This window comes from Rhinoderma darwinii, unplaced genomic scaffold, assembly GCF_050947455.1.
Source record: "Rhinoderma darwinii isolate aRhiDar2 unplaced genomic scaffold, aRhiDar2.hap1 Scaffold_69, whole genome shotgun sequence".
In the NCBI taxonomy this organism is placed as follows: domain Eukaryota; kingdom Metazoa; phylum Chordata; class Amphibia; order Anura; family Rhinodermatidae; genus Rhinoderma; species Rhinoderma darwinii.
Window position 1 is genome coordinate 344,860 of NW_027464249.1, and position 18,991 is coordinate 363,850.

Here is an 18,991-nt window from a genome sequence, read left to right on the forward strand (position 1 = left end):
CATAATAAATTTGTTGGCTCAGTGGCCACGCCCCTTTCTCCTCGACCACGCCCCATTTCTACAAAAGTGTGGAAAGTGGCGCAAAAAAAGGGCAAAAATTGCAATTTGCATCAAAAATGCGACTTTTAATCCCTTTTGCGACTTTTCTACGCCTGGCGTAGAAGAGTTGATAAATGCCCCCCCCCCCTTAGTGTCTTATGTCTCTGTGTTCTTCTCCTGCCTGTAGTCCTCGCCTTCCTTACAGCTGTACTAGTGACTGGACCGTGAAGTAACAATCATTACCAGATAGAACGTCAGGTCCGCTCATTGTATAATATTACAACAGAGGATGAGGAACGTTTCTTGGGAAGGTCCTTGTATAAACATTACAAGTTGTAGAGTCATTTACTGCTTCACATAAGCTGAGAGACTTTCCTCCGGTTCTGTCCAGATTTCATGGATTTCATGACTAGATGTCACATTATAAAAGCTCTTAGCTGCCATATTTGCGCTCACTTATATATAAATACCGTCAGGGCCGGCCTTAGGTTGGATGGCGCCCTGTGCGGGATTCTCTATTGCCGCCCTCCACAAACCAAAAATTAACCACATATATAGATACATACTGGAACATATATACTGCACATACATAGAGGGACATATTTAGAAAAACAGGCAAATATATATATATATATACACATTCTGGAATATATAAACACACACCGACACACACTGACACACACAGACACACACAGACAGACACACACACACACAGGAACATATATACTGCACATACATAGAGGGACATATTTAGACAAACAGGCAAATATATATATATATATATATATATATATATACACACATTCTGGAATATATACACACACACACACAGACACACACAGACACACACACACACACACACACACACACACACACACACACACATATATACTGCACATACATAGAGGGACATGTTTAGACAAACAGGCAAATATATATATATTCACATTCTGGAATATATACACACAGACACAAACACACATTCACATACATACCCATATATACACTGTGCAGATAATGTAGTAGATGTCACCTGCAGTCCTATGTAACACTACAGATAACACAGTGATAACTCTCTGAGTACAGATAATGTAGTAGATGTCACCTGCAGTCCTATGTAACACCACAGATATCACACTCTGATAACTATACCCACACATATATACACACACAGAGGCACACATATATACACACTAACATAGAGACATATATACACACACACACACACACACACACACATACTGGAACATATACACACACGAACACAGAGACACATACACACACATAGACACTTACATCTGTTCTTGCTGACAGGATCACAGGTTTCTTGCAGGACGGGCTGTGACGGAGCTTCCTCCTCTGCTTTTGCTCCTCGGCTCTTGTTTCCTCCGTGTGTGTAACGAGGAGGAGAGGACAGAATAGGGGCAGAGCCCAGTGGTGCCCCCTACATGCTGGGAGGGTGCAGCGCCCCGTGCACTCGTACAGGTCACACACACCTAAGACCGTCCCTAAACATCGTCTCTTACACAGATCTCAAGTCTCTCACTGTCTATTATCCGCTCAACTGACACCAACTGACACCTGCAGTTCTATGGAGACGGCTGGTGCAGAGGAGCTCTGAGGATGGGATCATTCAAAGCGTCCAATCAGAAGCTGCCAACTGGTTTGTACCACTAGGTAAACTACAAGGGTAGGCTCGGACCAAACCAATGACAGTTTTTGTGTTTGTTTTAATAAAGCAACAAGCGGTTATATGTTATACATTTTATATATATATATCCAAAAAAGAGAACGTGAAGCAGCACTCAAATAAAGTGAATTTATTCATCTAACATGGAACCACAACGTTTCATCTCCTCTATGAAGGCATTTTCAAGTCACTGTATTTGGATATCTAACACATAAGGAGAGGTAACTCCTTTATTTTTGACGCTTTGCACCAGCCTAGTCAGGCATTTGTTCACAGTGCTGCCCCAATCCTCTGCTTTTATATATATATATATATATATATATATATATATATATATATATACACACACACACACACACACACACACACACACACACAAATAAATGTGTATGGAAAGGAAATGATTTATTCCATCTCAAACAGAAAAATAGTGACATTACAGATTTAGGCCCCATGCACATGACCGTAAAAACTCCCGTAATTACGGGCCCATAGACTTCTATTGGTCACGGGTAACTCCCCGTATGCTTACGGGAAGGTGCCCGTGCTGTTGAAAAAGATAGAACATGTCCTATTTCAGGCCGTAATTACGGCACGGGCAGCCAATAGAAGTCTATGGTGCTCCCGTAATTACGGGTGACTACGTGTGTGCACCCGTAAGCACGGGAGCGTTGCTAGGCAACGTCAGTAAATAGTCACTGTCCAGGGTGCTGAAAGAGTTAAACGATCGGCAGTAACTGTTTCAGCACCCTGGACAGTTGCTACCAATCACAATATAGATAAAGCTGTAAAAAAAAAAAAAGACGTTCATACTTACCCAGAACTCCCTGCTTCTTCCTCCAGTCCGGCCTCCTAGGATGACGTTACAGCCCATGTAACCGCTGCAGCCAATCACAGGCCAATCACTGGCTGCAGTGGTCACATGGACTGCCGCGTCATCCAGGGAGGTCGGACTGGATGTCAAGAGAGGGACGCGTCACCAAGACAACGGCCGGGTAAGTATGAATTTCTTTTACTTTTACTTTAAAGTGCTGTCCCTTCTCTCTATCCTGCACTATCCCTCTATTTTGCAGCCAAAAACGTGCCCGTAAATACGGGTGGAATACGGGTCGAATACGTGTGACCGAGGACCCGTATTTATGCCAGTATTTACGGTTGGACAAAAATACGGTCATGTGCATGGGGCCTTATGGGGTGATTTGGTTTCTTTGAAACGGCAGCACTTTAAGTATTTTTATTTCTGTCAGCGAGTTAATTGTAAAGATAAAGATTCGCCCAATATCCACGTTTTAATGTGCTGTTAGTGTCTTCATCATACTGGACGGGGGAGATAATGTGATTGATAGAAGATAAGCGGCGGTTTCCCTATTTATGGCGGTATCACAACAGTAACCACATTGGCCTCTCACATTATTAATGAATTGCTGCGAGGCCTCCCCTCCTGAATAGTGGATGTATGTAACGTATAGGGTAAGGGCACACAGGGGGGATACGCTGCGTAAAAGTACACAGCGTATCCGCCATGGGAGCCGCAGGGAATTTCACCAGAAAAAATGCACAGAATTGTGGTGCAGTTTTTCGTTTGGAATCTCCACTGCGGAAATAATGCTAGAAAAATAAACACTTTTTTCAGATTCGTGATTTTTGCAGGCGGAATCGCAGCTTTTCCATTGCAAAAATCACAACATTTGCCTATTTATTGTGAGTTTTACCCCCCATTAAATTCAATGGAAAAAACCTGAAAGAGAAGAGCAGCGATTCCGCAGAATAAAGTGACAGGCTGCGGATTAAAAAAAACGCACCGCAGGTCAATTTATGAAACGGTTTCTCAGCATATTTGTTCAAATTTCATCCACTCTGCGGTTACTATAATACGCAATTAAATCCGTTTTCGAAAATCAACAGTGTTTACGCTGAGGGTATGTTCACACGCTAAAGTAAAATCGGCTGTAAAATGCGGATGTTTTTAAGGGAAAACGGCCTCTGATTTTCAGCTGCTTCTTAAGCATCAAACATTTTTGATGCGTTTTTTTTTTTAAGCTGTTTTTTTATTGACACAATGAAAAACGGCTCCAAAAAGGACTCAAGAAGTGACATGAACTTTTTATTTCACGAAGCGTTTTTTTTACTACAGGGTGTAATCAGGAGCGTAGCTGGGGATGGCAGGGGGGGGGGGGCATGTACCCGGCCATCAATGGCGGATTATCATGGTACATTGTAGTTTTGTCGCGATTTTGGCAAAAAAACGCGATAAAACTGCATTGTGTATGTCCTGCAAAAGGACCTTTAGACATAAAGTCACATTACCTCATCTCTGAAGTTCTTACTATTGCTTAGAGACCTGCTGGTCACATGACCTCATCTCTGAAGTTCTTACTATTGCTTAGAGACCTGCTGGTCACATGACCTCATCTCTGAAGTTCTTACTATTGCTTAGAGACCTGCTGGTCACATGACCTCATCTCTGAAGTTCTTACTATTGCTTAGGGACCTGCTGGTCACATGACCGCAGGACTTCCAGCAGCAGCGACTCCACAGAGAAGACTGACTATGTAAGTATAAGGGGATTGATTTGTTTAATGGGACTGTATTTAGGGGTCTGGTGTGGGGAATGTATGTAGGGGTCTGGTGTGGGGTCTTTATTTAGGGGGTCTGGTGTGGGGTCTGTATTTAGGGGGTCTGGTGTGGGGTCTGTATTTAGGGGGCCTGGTTTGGGGACTGTATTTAGGAGGTTTGGTGTCTATTAGTTTAAGAGGTCTGTATTTAGGGGGTCTGGTCTGGGGTCTGTATCAGATTAAGGGATTTAGGGTTTGTATATTTAGGGGTCTGTGTTAGTTTAAGTGATCTGGGGTCGGTATTTAGGGGGTCTGTTTTAGTTTGAGGTCTGTGTCGGTATTTAGGGGGTCTGTATTTGGGGGTGTGATCTGTATTTGTTTATGGGGTCTGTATTTAGGGGTCTGTATTAGTTTTGGGTTTTTTATTTAGGGGTCTGTATTAGTTTAGGGGGTCTGGTCTGAGGTCTGTATTAAGGGAGTCAGGTCTGGGGTTATTATTAGTGTAGGGGGTCAGGTCTGGTGTCCGTATTTAGGGGTCCGGTCTGAGGTCTGTATTTATTCAGGGTGCTTGTGATGGGGGTCTGTATTTGTTTAGGGGGTCTGGTCTGGGGACTGCAATAGCTTAGAAGGTCTGGGGCCTGTAGGTATTCTATAATCTAGTCTGTGGTCCAATTTTATTAGTATGAGTAAAAGGGGTTGTCCAGGCACGTGGATAGGTCATCAGTATAAAAAACGGTCTGTGCCCGCACCACCCCTTTAATGTATGGGCCTGGGCCTTGGTGTCTAAATTTGTGTGTTTCTATAGGGGCTGGAAATGGCTGCAGAAGTGATGGGCAAAGATAACGCCACAGTGCCCTCTGTAGATAATGCCACAGTGCCATCTGTAGATAATGCCACAGTGCCCTCTGTAGATAATGCCACAGTGCCATCTGTAGATAATGCCACAGTGCCCTCTGTAGATAATGCCACAGTGCCGTCACAGTATGTACTATATAGGACATACAGTGGGGACAGGATAGTGGGAATTTAGTACGTATAGTGAGGACAGTATACATGGAAAACTATAGTGAGTACAGTATACAGTGAATATAGGAAATACAGTGAGGATAGGATACTGGGAATATAGGAGATACAGTGAGGAAAGTATACTGGGACTATAGTACATGTAATGAGGACAGTATACAGGGAATATAGGAGATACAGTGAGGACAGGATACTGGGAATTTAGTACATATAGTGAGGACAATATACAGGGAATATAAGACATATAGTGAGGACTGTATACAGGGAATATAAGACATACAGTGAGGACAGTATACAGGGAATATAGGACATACAGTGAGGACAGTATACAGGGAATATAGGACATACAGTGAGGACAGTATACAGGGAATATAGGACATACAGTGAGGACAGTATACAGGGAATATAAGACATACAGTGAGCACAGTATTATGTTTTATTTTGTTTCAGCTAATTGTCAGAGAAAAGAATGTACTTAGAAACTCCTTTATCGGAGATGAAGACGGCCTGCAGGGGACTAGATCACGAGAAGTCACATTTTACTGTGTTTCCAACGAATATCAGTCTAGAAAAGTCTATAAGTCCCCATCACATCACGTTTTTAGCCTCCACTTAATGTATATGCCAGGAACAGCTCCCGACATATACGTTAAACATAGACAGTGACCGATACTAAACAGTGGCATCTGCCAAGCATAGACTACAATAGCGTACGTTAAATGTATGCGTCATTATCTCTCATGACACCTTTCAAGACATATACGTTAAATGGATGCCATAATAGCCTATAGGTGAGGGATGCCACGGTTAGGCATCTGTCACAGGCATCTGACTCCCATCGACGGATCAATTTAACATATACATGTCATGAAAATCTATTGTAAATCCTATGACGTATACATGAAACGGAGGCCTGTGACGTATGCTATATAGTGGTATACGTCACCCATAGTCTTCCATGCTTAAAAACATATACCACGCATTGTACATTTCTTGAGGGATCCCATTGTATGGAATAACGTATACCAGCCTGACTTAGGCCAAAAGGACACTTTATTTTTACCCCTGTCGGTCTAGTGGAGACCTATGGACACTTTACTGTGGAGATTGGGACAGATCAACTAAACGTTGGGCTAAAAAGTGATCAATATCATGTCAAAATCTGTCAATTACAATATATGTGTAACACTCCTTTGGGCCGACCTCTGTAGACAGAGTGTTTTGTAGTTCTCACCTCACTATGGCGCAGTACCTCCACCCAAATCTTGCTAGGAGCTCTATACGAAAGCAGGAGGGTCTTCCTCTTCTGTCAGGGGTCGACGCGGGAAACCCCCACATTTGCTCAGTACACACTCACAAGCGGTTATGGTGAAACTACTCAACCGTTTTATTTAGGGAAAGGTAAACAAGGGCGATCTAAATAAAAATGATGCAAATAAAGAAATAAAGCACAAATGACATAACCGTTACAGTTCTGTGTGATTGACCCCCTAGTGGTGGGCATGGGCTATATGCCAGGCCTGGCTGGTACAACACATATCAATATTCCCAGAAATATTATGGGCAGGGGCGTAGCTAGGGGGGGGGGGCAGGTGGGGCACATGCCCCGGGCGCAGCTCAGAGGGGGGCGCCAGCGCCACCTCCTCCTGCACTATAATTGTACCTGTGTCGCAAGGACACAGGTACAATTAGAAGCAATGAATGACCGGGCACGTTCCGTGCCCGGCCATTCAGCGCCTTTCCACGAATGAAGCAACTGGTACCTTTTGTACCAGTGAAGCTTCCGTCGATGAAAGACGCTGACTGACTGATAGGGAAAGTCATCCTTCCCAGCCAATCAGCGCCTTTCATAGATGCTGTGTTCAACCCCCTGGAGACCTGCGCAGAAGAGTGCAGGTCTCCATGGCTGCCGGACGGCGTGGGAGCGGGAATAAGATGAGTTTAAATATTTTTTATTTTTTTTAAACTGTAATAGACGTGTGTGTCTGTATCTGCGGGGGGACTATATCTACAGGGGGACTATATCTACAGGGGGCTATATCTACAGGGGGTGGGCTATATCTACAGGGGGTGGGCTATATCTACAGGGGGGCTATATACTGGGGTGGGCTATCTACAGGGGGACCATATCTACAGGGGGTGGGCTATATACAGGTGGACTATATCTACAGGGGGGCTATATACTGGGGTGGGCTATCTACAGGGGGACCATATCTACAGGGGGTGGGCTATATACAGGTGGACTATATCTACAGGGGCTGGGCTATATACAGGGGGACTATATCTACAGGGGGGCTATATACTGGGGTGGACTATCTATGGAGCACCATATACAGGGGTGGGCTATAGCTACAGGGGGGCTATATAGTATATAGCCCCCTGTAGATATAGCCCACCCCTGTAGATATAGCCCACCCCTGTAGATATAGCCCACCCCTTTAGATATAGCCCACCCCTTTAGATATAGCCCACCCCTTTAGATATAGCCCACCCCTGTAGATATAGCCCACCCCTGTGTATAGCCCAGCCCTGTAGATATGGTCCCCCTGTAGATAGCCCACCCCTGTAGATATAATCCCCCTGTAGATATAGCCCGCCCCTGTAGATATAGCCCACCCCTGTAGATATAGCCCACCCCTGTAGATATAGCCCACCCCTGTAGATATAGCCCACCCCTGTAGATATAGCCCACCCCTGTAGATATGGTCCCCCTGTAGATATGGTCCCCCTGTAGATAGCCCATCCCTGTAGATATAGTCCCCCTGTAGATATAGTCCCCCTGTAGATATAGCCCACCCCTGTAGATATAGCCCACCCCTGTGTAGAGCCCACCCCTGTGTATAGCCCAGGCCTGTAGATATGGTCCCCCTGTAGATATGGTCCCCCTGTAGATAGCCCACCCCTGTAGATATAGTTCCCCTGTAGATATAGCCCACCCCTGTATATAGTCCCCCTGTAGATATAGCCCACCCCTGTATATAGTATCCCACAAATAGCTCCCCCTATAGTGGTCCACAGAAAGCCCACCCCTGTATATAGTGCTCCACAGATAGCCCACCCCTGTATATACTATATACAAGGGTGGGCTATCTGTGGAGCACTATATACAGGGGTGGACTATCTAGTGGAGCACTATATACAAGGGTGGACTATATGTACAAGGGGGGCTATCTGTGAAACACTATATACAGGGGTGGACTATATGTGGAGCACTATATACAGGGGTGGGCTATATCTACAGGGGGGGCTACATACATGGTTGGGCTATCTGTGGAGTACTATATACAGGGGTGGGCTATATCTACAGGGGGCTATATACAGGGGTGGGCTATCTGTAGAGCACTATAGGGGGAGTTATTTGTGGGACACTATATACAGAGGTGGTCTATATGGGGGCACTATCTACAGGGGCTCTATGGCAGGCACTATCTACAGGGGGCTCTATGGCAGGCACTATCTACAGGGAGCACAGTGTGTGTGTGTGTGTGTGTGTGTGTGTGACACGGTGTATGGTGCTATTATAATTAGAGGTGCAGTGTATGGCGCTATTATATTTAGGGGCATAGTGTGTGGTATAATGATAACTTTATATTTATTTATAGGTGAAGAAATGTTGGAAAAGTGAGAAGCTGAAGACATGTGAGCGGCAAACTGCAGAAATGGGCTGTGATCGGGAAAAGTCATCATAGAGGTCTGGACCGGATGGAGAAAAAGAACTAGAATCTGAGATGTCACCGGTGAGTCACTTAATGTAAGTGTTTATTCTGCCTCTAATCAGCACTGTAGTCGCTGTATGATCTGCAGTGAGATGATTATGATAGGATTTATTTTTTGTGAAACGGCATCTCCCAGCATATCCTTACCATTGTTTGGGCTATGCTGGGAGCTGTAGTTTTACGCCGTACACACCTATACGGCAGGGGTTGCACTAAATTGAGCTGTATTTGTGCTGGTGTTTTATATATGTAGTGAGCTTGGTTCTGGTGTTGTGTATAGAACCATATTGCTTGTAAAATGTACAAATGTTTTTATGCTCGCGATTGGTAGAGAAAACAAACACGGCGAGGGGGAAGGAGATGTCGGAAAAGAGGTTGGTGGGGGGGCGCCAAACTGAATCTTTGCCCCGGGTGCTGGAGAACATAGCTACGCCTCTGGTTATGGGGATAACAAAGGGTTAGGATACTGTCTTCACCAAACATATACAGTATATCAGTGACCCAACCAGGATAATGATCACTCACCCACACTTATACTGCTGGTGATAGCCGGCACGCGCTTATACTGCTGGTGATAGCCGGCACGCGCACTGGCGTAGCTATAGGGGTCGCAGCGGTCGCAATTGCGACCGGGCCCCGAAGCCAGGGGGCCCATGGCCCCCCGCACCACATCAATAAAAAGTTACTATAGTAACTCGGGCCGCGGGCCCCTGTTACTATAGTAACATACTTTACTTACCTTCCTGGTTCCGGATCGCAGCGGAGGTCCTGACGTCAAGCGCTGTGCGCAGCGCATGACGTCACAGCGCTATGCGCCGCGCACAGCATCGAGACGACAGAACTCCCGCCGCGGCCGGAGAGGAGGGTAAGGTTAGCCCTTACTGGCGGGGTCCAACTCCCGGGACCCGCCAATCAGCTCTTTTGAAGGGGCCGCAGCACTCGTACGAGAGCTACGGCCCCTTCAAAACAGCTGATTGGCGGGTCCCGGGAGACACATCAGCTATTGATGGCCTATCCTGAGGATAGGCCATCAATGTTTAGGGACTTCACAACCCCTAAGCCTACGATGTAGCAGGCTTAGGGGGCCCATGAGACAGGATCACAGATTGTGTGATCCTGTCTGCTGGGCCCTGTATCTAAGCCAATCACATGGTAGGCTTAGATACATGGCCCATGTGTGATCCTGTCTGATTTGCCCTGTATATAAGCCAATCACATGGTAGGCTTAGATACATGGCCCATGTGTGATCTTGTCTTATGGGCCCTGTGTCTAAGCCTACCACACTGTAGGTTTAGATACAGGGCCCCAGTACACAGTAATCTTATACTGTATAAGATTACTGTCTGCTGGACCCTGTATCTAAGCCTACGTTGTGGTAGGCTTAGATACAGGGTCCCACAGACAGTATCACACATGGGCCCTGTATCTAAGCCTAACACATGTGTTACTAATCGTTTTTCTTGTGTGTTTTCTTACAGGTTCGGTCGTTGGACTACGTCGGATTCCAGGACTACTTCGATGACAACTTTTTTTTTTATTATCAATAAAATGGTTAATGAGGGCTGTGTGGGTTTTTTTTTTATTTTAATAAAATATTTTTTCTATGTCTTTGTGTTTTTTTTTAAACTATATTACTACCGCCTTAGTAATGGCCGCCGGCTGATTGACAGCATCCATTGCTAAGGCGCGGCTTAGTGTTAGCCGATGCAGAGGCTAACACTAACCCCCTTTATTACCCCGGTACCCACCGCCACCAGGGGTGCTGGGAAGAGCCGGGTACGATCCAGTACCTGACCATCTGTAGTGATGGTCGGCCACTGGGGCGGCCGCAGGCTGGTATTATCAGGAGGGGAAAGGCCAAAAACAGTGGCCCTTCCTACCCTGGTGATGCTAGGCTGCTGCTGCTTTATTGTATCTAGCTGGTTATGAAAAATGGGGGGGACCCCACGTCATTTAAAAAAAATAAAAAAATAATAATAATTGGAAAGAACGATGTGGGGTCCCCCCCCAATTTTCATAACCAGCCAGATACAACACAGCAGCAGCAGGCAGCATTACAAGGGTGGGAAGGGCCACTGTTTTTGGCCTTCCCCAGCCTAATACTACCAGCCTGCGGCCACCCCGGTGCCTGCCCGTCACTACAGATGGTCAGGTACTGGTTCGTACCCGGCTCTTCCCAGTACCCCTGGTGGCGGTGGGTACCGGGGTAATAATGGGGGTTAGTGTAGCCTCTGCACCTGCTAACATTAAGCCTCACCTTAGTAATGGAGGTTGTCAATCAGCCAGCGGCCATTACTAAGGTGGTGATAATAAAGTTTAAAAAGATACAAGCACATAGAAAAAATATTTTATTGAAATAAAAAAACAACCCTCATTAACTATTTTATTGAGAATAAAAAAAACGCCGTCATTGAAGTCCTCGTATCCGAAGTCCAACAACCGAACCTGTAAAAAAAACACAAACACACAAAAATAATCAGTAACACATAAAGAAGCAAAATTATTATTGTTACCTTTCCTGGGTCCAGCGCTGGAAACGCAATGTCAGCGAGCTGGGCCCTGTATCTAATCCAATCATGTGTGATACTGTCTGCTGGGCCCTGTATCTAATCGTATCTTGTGTGATACTGTCTGCTGGGCCCTATATCTAATCCGATCATGTGTGATACTGCCTTCTGAGCCACTGTATCTAATCCTATCATGTGTGGTACTGTCTGCTGAGCCACTGTATCTAATCCTATCATGTGTGGTACTGTCTGCTGAGCCACTGTATCTAATCCTATCATGTGTGATACTGTCTGCTGGGCCACTATATCTAATCCTATCATGTGTGATACTGCCTTCTGAGCCACTGTATCTAATCCTATCATGTGTGATACTGTCTGCTGAGCCACTGTATCTAATCCTATCCATAGTTTATAGGGTCGTAGTGCTATAGATATGCTATGCTGTCTCATATACACACTTTTTTTTGGGCGGACACATATGTATTGGGGCTATTTCCCCTGACATTTTAAGCCCTGAGGGTATGTTCACACGGCAGCATCTGTTACGGCTGAAATTACAGTGCTGTTTTCAGGAGAAAACAGCACCGTAATTTCAGCCGTAATGGCATGTGCAGGCGTCTTTCGCTGCGTCCATTACGGACGTAATTGGAGCTGTTTTTCTAAGGAGTCCATGGAAAACGGCTCCATTTACATATGAAGAAGTGACAGGCACTTCTTTGACGTGGGCGTCTTTTTTATGCGCCACCTTTTGGCGCGTAAAAAAAAATGACCGTCTGCACAGAACATCGTAAGACCCATTCAAATGAATGGGCAGATGTTTGCCAACGCTTTTGAGCCGCATTTTCGGACGTAATTCAATGCTAAAACGCCCGAATTATGTCCGTAAATAGGGTGTGTGAACCCAGCCTTAGTGACGCCCCCGGCTGCTAGTGCTGCATTGTTGGGTCACTTAGGAGACCCAGCGATGCAGCTGAAAGCTGCGGACCGTCGGCCATGAGAAGTTTGCGGGGGGGGGGGGCAGTTAGAATTTTTGCATCGGGGCCCATGAGCCTTTAGCTACGCCCTTGGGCACGCGCTTATACTGCTGGTGATAGCCGGCACGCGCTTGTACTGCTGGTGATAGCCGGCACGCGCTTATACTGCTGGTGATAGCCGGCACGCGCTTATACTGCTGGTGATAGCCGGCACTCGCTTATACTGCTGGTGATAGCCGGCACACGCTTATACCGCTGGCTATAGCCGACACGCGCTTATACTGCTGGTGATAGCCGGCACGCGCTTATACTGCTGGTGATAGCCGGCACGCGTTTATACTGCTGGTGATAGCCGGCACTCGCTTATACTGCTGGTGATAGCCGGCACACGCTTATACCGCTGGCGATAGCCGGCACGCGCTTATACTGCTGGTGATAGCCGGCACGCGATTATACTGCTGGTGATAGCCGGCACGCGCTTATACCGCTGGTGATAGCCGGCACGCGATTATACTGCTGGTGATAGCCGGCACGCGCTTATACCGCTGGTGATAGCCGGCACGCGATTATACTGCTGGTGATAGCCGGCACGCGCTTATACTGCTGGTGATAGCCGGCACGCGCTTATACTGCTGGTGATAGCCGGCACGTGCTTATACTGTTACTGTCACATTATAATGTTACTAATGGCTGCAGTAATGCAATGAACACAGTCCAAACGTTGGGGCCCTGTTGCCGCGGACATTGGTGCGCTTTTCTGTAACCGTTGGTGCACTTAATTACTGGAATTCCTCTCAAGAACAGTTCTCTCACTAAGTCCTCAATATCAGCACAATAAGTTCCAGCAATGTGTACTCACTACTTCTTGCAGCAAAGATGATATTTCCCCGGGATCCAGCTCGGGGCCGCAGCGTTCAGACGCGTGGAAGACAATGGAGTGGAAGGCAAAATCCTCCAGTGCTGCAGAGCAGGGAACCTCCCTGGAATCAGGCTGTTTTGCAGAGGGGATGCTGCTGCAGCATTTCTTCCTCTCATACAGTGAGCTGCTGGGCTGTCAGGACTGTCTCTGGGTCTCTGTGCTGTGTGCCCCAGTGCAGGACTCTCTACTCTCTGCAATGCACTCACAGTCTCCCTATCTCCTGACTATGTGTCTCTCCCAAAAATGGCCACTGTCTCTCCTCCCTGCCCAGCCTTGTCCCACAAGCCCCTGCTCAGCCAATCAGTGTTCCCCTCTCCTGCTCCTGTCCTAGGCTGCAGGGGTATAGAGAAGCAAGTGTTGCTGGGACATGTAGTCCACTGCACTTCAGAAGAAGAGGTGCTAATGTCTGTTGATGTGAGTCCCTGCTTGACATTAACTGCAGCATCCTCTATACACAATGCTTTCTCTGCAGGTGTTACATATATATTGGGGAATTTATCCAGGGAGCCTTTTATCTACAGGGATCATAAGGGTGTGGAAAAGTCATAGGTGTATTAATCTGCAGAATATATCACTGTGTATCTGTCAGGAGGTAGAGGAGCAATGTTCTGCAGATCCCTAGAGAAGTCAGTTGTGTAATAATCTGCAGAATATATCACTATGTATCTATTAACAGGTAGGGAGGACAGAGCAATATTCTGCAGATCTCCAGAGTGGTCAGTGGTGTAATAATCTGCAGAATATATCACTATGTATCTATTAACAGGTAGAGAGGACAGAGCAATGTTCTGCAGATCTCCAGAGAGGTCAGTGGTGTAATAATCTGCAGAATATATCACTATGTATCTGTCAGGAGGTAGAGGAGCAATGTTCTGCAGATCTCCAGAGAGGTCAGTGGTGTAATATTCTGCAGATTACATCACTATGTATCTGGCAGGAGGTAGAGAGGAGAGAGGAATGTTCTGCAGATCTTTAGAGAGGTCAGTGGTGTAATAATCTGCAGAATATATCACTATTTATCTGTCAGGAGGTAGAGGAATAATGTTCTGCAAATCTTCAGAGAGGTCAGTGGTGTAATAATCTGCAGAATATATCACTATATATCTGTCAGGAGGTAGAGAGGACAGAGCAATGTTCTGCAGATCTCCAGAGAGGTCAGTGGTGTAATATTCTGCAGAATACATAACTATGTATCTGTCAGGAGGTAGAGGAGCAATGTTCTGCAGATCTCTAGAGAGGTCAGTGGTGTAATAATCCGCAGAATATATCACTATGTATCTGTCAGGAGGTAGAGGAGCAATGTGCTGCAGATCTCTAGAGAGGTCAGTGGTGTAATAATCTGCAGAATATATCACTGTGTATCTGTCAGGAGGTAGAGGAGCGATGTTCTGCAGATCTCCAGATAGGTCAGTGGTGTAATAATCTGCAGAATATATCACTATGTATCTGTCAGGAGGTAGAGGAGCAATGTTCTGCAGATCTCCAGAGAGGTCAGTGGTGTAATAATCTGCAGAATATATCACTATGTATCTGTCAGGAGGTAGAGGAGCAATGTTCTGCAGATCTCCAGAGAGGTCAGTGGTGTAATATTCTGCAGATTACATCACTATGTATCTGGCAGGAGGTAGAGAGGAGAGAGGAATGTTCTGCAGATCTTTAGAGAGGTCAGTGGTGTAATAATCTGCAGAATATATCACTATTTATCTGTCAGGAGGTAGAGGAATAATGTTCTGCAGATCTCCAGAGAGGTCAGTGGTGTAATAATCTGCAGAATATATCACTATATATCTGTCAGGAGGTAGAGAGGACAGAGCAATGTTCTGCAGATCTCCAGAGAGGTCAGTGGTGTAATATTCTGCAGAATACATAACTATGTATCTGTCAGGAGGTAGAGGAGCAATGTTCTGCAGATCTCCAGAGAAGTCAGTGGTGTAATAATCTGCAGAATATATCACTATGTATCTGGCAGGAGGTAGAGAGGAGAGAGGAATGTTCTGCAGATCTTTAGAGAGATCAGTGGTGTAATAATCTGCAGAATATATCTCTATATATCTGGCAGGAGGTAGAGAGGAGAGAGGAATGTTCTGCAGATTTCTAGAGAAGTCAGTGGTGTAATAATCTGCAGAATATATCACTATGTATCTGTCAGGAGGTAGAGGAGCAATGTTCTGCAGATCTCCGGAGGTGTCAGTGGTGTAATAATCTGCAGAATATATCAATATGTATCTGTCAGGAGGTAGAGGAGCAATGTTCTGCAGATCTCTAGAGAGGTCGGTGGTGTAATAATCTGCAGAATATATCACTATGTATCTGTCAACAGGTAGAGAGGACAGCGCAATGTTCTGCAGATCTCTAGAGAGGTCAGTGGTGTAATAATCCGCAGAATATATCACTATGTATCTGTCAGGATGTAGAGGAGCAATGTTCAGCAGATCTCCAGAGAGGTCAGTGGTGTAATAATCTGCAGAATATATCACTATGTATCTATCAACAGGTAGAGAGGACAGAGCAATTTTCTGCAGATCTCCAGAGAGGTCAGTGGTGTAATAATTTGCAGAATATATCACTATGTATCTGTCAGGAGGTAGAGGAGCAATGTTCTGCAGATCTCTAGATAGGTCAGTGGTGTAATAATCTACAGAATATATCACTATGTATCTGTTAGGAGGTAGAGGAGCAATGTTCTGCAGATCTCCAGAGAGGTCAGTGGTGTAATAATCTGCAGAATATATCACTATATATCTGTCAGGAGGTAGAGAGGACAGAGCAATGTTCTGCAGATCTCCAGAGAGGTCAGTGGTGTAATATTCTGCAGAATACATAACTATGTATCTGTCAGGAGGTAGAGGAGCAATGTTCTGCAGATCTCCAGAGAAGTCAGTGGTGTAATAATCTGCAGAATATATCACTATTTATCTGTCAGGAGGTAGAGGAATAATGTTCTGCAAATCTTCAGAGAGGTCAGTGGTGTAATAATCTGCAGAATATATCACTATATATCTGTCAGGAGGTAGAGGAGCAATGTTCTGCAGATCTCCAGAGAGGTCAGTGGTGTAATAATCTGCAGAATATATCACTATATATCTGTCAGGAGGTAGAGAGGACAGAGCAATGTTCTGCAGATCTCCAGAGAGGTCAGTGGTGTAATATTCTGCAGAATACATAACTATGTATCTGTCAGGAGGTAGAGGAGCAATGTTCTGCAGATCTCCAGAGAGGTCAGTGGTGTATTAATCTGCAGAATATATCACTGTGTATCTGTCAGGAGGTAGAGGAGCAATGTTCTGCAGATCCCTAGAGAAGTCAGTTGTGTAATAATCTGCAGAATATATCACTATGTATCTATTAACAGGTAGGGAGGACAGAGCAATATTCTGCAGATCTCCAGAGTGGTCAGTGGTGTAATAATCTGCAGAATATATCACTATGTATCTATTAACAGGTAGAGAGGACAGAGCAATGTTCTGCAGATCTCCAGAGAGGTCAGTGGTGTAATAATCTGCAGAATATATCACTATGTATCTGTCAGGAGGTAGAGGAGCAATGTTCTGCAGATCTCCAGAGAGGTCAGTGGTGTAATATTCTGCAGATTACATCACTATGTATCTGGCAGGAGGTAGAGAGGAGAGAGGAATGTTCTGCAGATCTTTAGAGAGGTCAGTGGTGTAATAATCTGCAGAATATATCACTATTTATCTGTCAGGAGGTAGAGGAATAATGTTCTGCAAATCTTCAGAGAGGTCAGTGGTGTAATAATCTGCAGAATATATCACTATATATCTGTCAGGAGGTAGAGAGGACAGAGCAATGTTCTGCAGATCTCCAGAGAGGTCAGTGGTGTAATATTCTGCAGAATACATAACTATGTATCTGTCAGGAGGTAGAGGAGCAATGTTCTGCAGATCTCTAGAGAGGTCAGTGGTGTAATAATCCGCAGAATATATCACTATGTATCTGTCAGGAGGTAGAGGAGCAATGTGCTGCAGATCTCTAGAGAGGTCAGTGGTGTAATAATCTGCAGAATATATCACTGTGTATCTGTCAGGAGGTAGAGGAGCGATGTTCTGCAGATCTCCAGATAGGTCAGTGGTGTAATAATCTGCAGAATATATCACTATGTATCTGTCAGGAGGTAGAGGAGCAATGTTCTGCAGATCTCCAGAGAGGTCAGTGGTGTAATAATCTGCAGAATATATCACTATGTATCTGTCAGGAGGTAGAGGAGCAATGTTCTGCAGATCTCCAGAGAGGTCAGTGGTGTAATATTCTGCAGATTACATCACTATGTATCTGGCAGGAGGTAGAGAGGAGAGAGGAATGTTCTGCAGATCTTTAGAGAGGTCAGTGGTGTAATAATCTGCAGAATATATCACTATTTATCTGTCAGGAGGTAGAGGAATAATGTTCTGCAGATCTCCAGAGAGGTCAGTGGTGTAATAATCTGCAGAATATATCACTATATATCTGTCAGGAGGTAGAGAGGACAGAGCAATGTTCTGCAGATCTCCAGAGAGGTCAGTGGTGTAATATTCTGCAGAATACATAACTATGTATCTGTCAGGAGGTAGAGGAGCAATGTTCTGCAGATCTCCAGAGAAGTCAGTGGTGTAATAATCTGCAGAATATATCACTATGTATCTGGCAGGAGGTAGAGAGGAGAGAGGAATGTTCTGCAGATCTTTAGAGAGATCAGTGGTGTAATAATCTGCAGAATATATCTCTATATATCTGGCAGGAGGTAGAGAGGAGAGAGGAATGTTCTGCAGATTTCTAGAGAAGTCAGTGGTGTAATAATCTGCAGAATATATCACTATGTATCTGTCAGGAGGTAGAGGAGCAATGTTCTGCAGATCTCCGGAGGTGTCAGTGGTGTAATAATCTGCAGAATATATCAATATGTATCTGTCAGGAGGTAGAGGAGCAATGTTCTGCAGATCTCTAGAGAGGTCGGTGGTGTAATAATCTGCAGAATATATCACTATGTATCTGTCAACAGGTAGAGAGGACAGCGCAATGTTCTGCAGATCTCTAGAGAGGTCAGTGGTGTAATAATCCGCAGAATATATCACTATGTATCTGTCAGGATGTAGAGGAGCAATGTTCAGCAGATCTCCAGAGAGGTCAGTGGTGTAATAATCTGCAGAATATATCACTATGTATCTATCAACAGGTAGAGAGGACAGAGCAATTTTCTGCAGATCTCCAGAGAGGTCAGTGGTGTAATAATTTGCAGAATATATCACTATGTATCTGTCAGGAGGTAGAGGAGCAATGTTCTGCAGATCTCTAGATAGGTCAGTGGTGTAATAATCTACAGAATATATCACTATGTATCTGTTAGGAGGTAGAGGAGCAATGTTCTGCAGATCTCCAGAGAGGTCAGTGGTGTAATAATCTGCAGAATATATCACTATATATCTGTCAGGAGGTAGAGAGGACAGAGCAATGTTCTGCAGATCTCCAGAGAGGTCAGTGGTGTAATATTCTGCAGAATACATAACTATGTATCTGTCAGGAGGTAGAGGAGCAATGTTCTGCAGATCTCCAGAGAAGTCAGTGGTGTAATA

At 45.1% G+C, this 18,991-nt stretch overlaps 1 long non-coding RNA gene across 1 annotated transcript; it reads left to right on the forward strand.

The window, feature by feature from the left end:
* Positions 1 to 4,221: 4,221 nt before the first annotated feature.
* Positions 4,222 to 10,585, forward strand: LOC142728762 (uncharacterized). The gene is made up of 3 exons (XR_012877748.1): positions 4,222 to 4,281; positions 8,910 to 9,058; positions 10,503 to 10,585. It is a non-coding gene; the product is annotated as an uncharacterized LOC142728762 (long non-coding RNA).
* The last annotated feature ends 8,406 nt before the right edge of the window (positions 10,586 to 18,991 follow it).